Raw genomic sequence first — 339 nt, 5'->3', positions numbered from 1 at the left:
ATCCTCCGCATCTCACATAATCATCTTTGATCCTCAATGATCATTCATTTTTCCCCTTACTTCACTCGCAAGTTACCACATTCACTAGCCCTTTTTCTCATGCTAGGCATATCATAATGATTTAAGACATACGTGGTGAGATCGGAGGCTTAGAAGTATGAAATTTGGCTTTTAAAACTCAAAAATCAACTTTGGGATGAAAACAGGTCCACGCGTACGCGCACTCCACGCGCATGCGTGGATGGCTTTAAAACTCATCGACGCGCAAGCGTCATACGCGCGAACGCGCGGATTGAAAATTAGCCAAACGACGCGCACGCGTCAGCCACGCATACGCGT

This window comes from Arachis ipaensis, chromosome B01, assembly GCF_000816755.2.
Source record: "Arachis ipaensis cultivar K30076 chromosome B01, Araip1.1, whole genome shotgun sequence".
Classification (NCBI taxonomy): domain Eukaryota; kingdom Viridiplantae; phylum Streptophyta; class Magnoliopsida; order Fabales; family Fabaceae; genus Arachis; species Arachis ipaensis.
Note: the sequence above shows the minus strand (reverse complement) of the source record.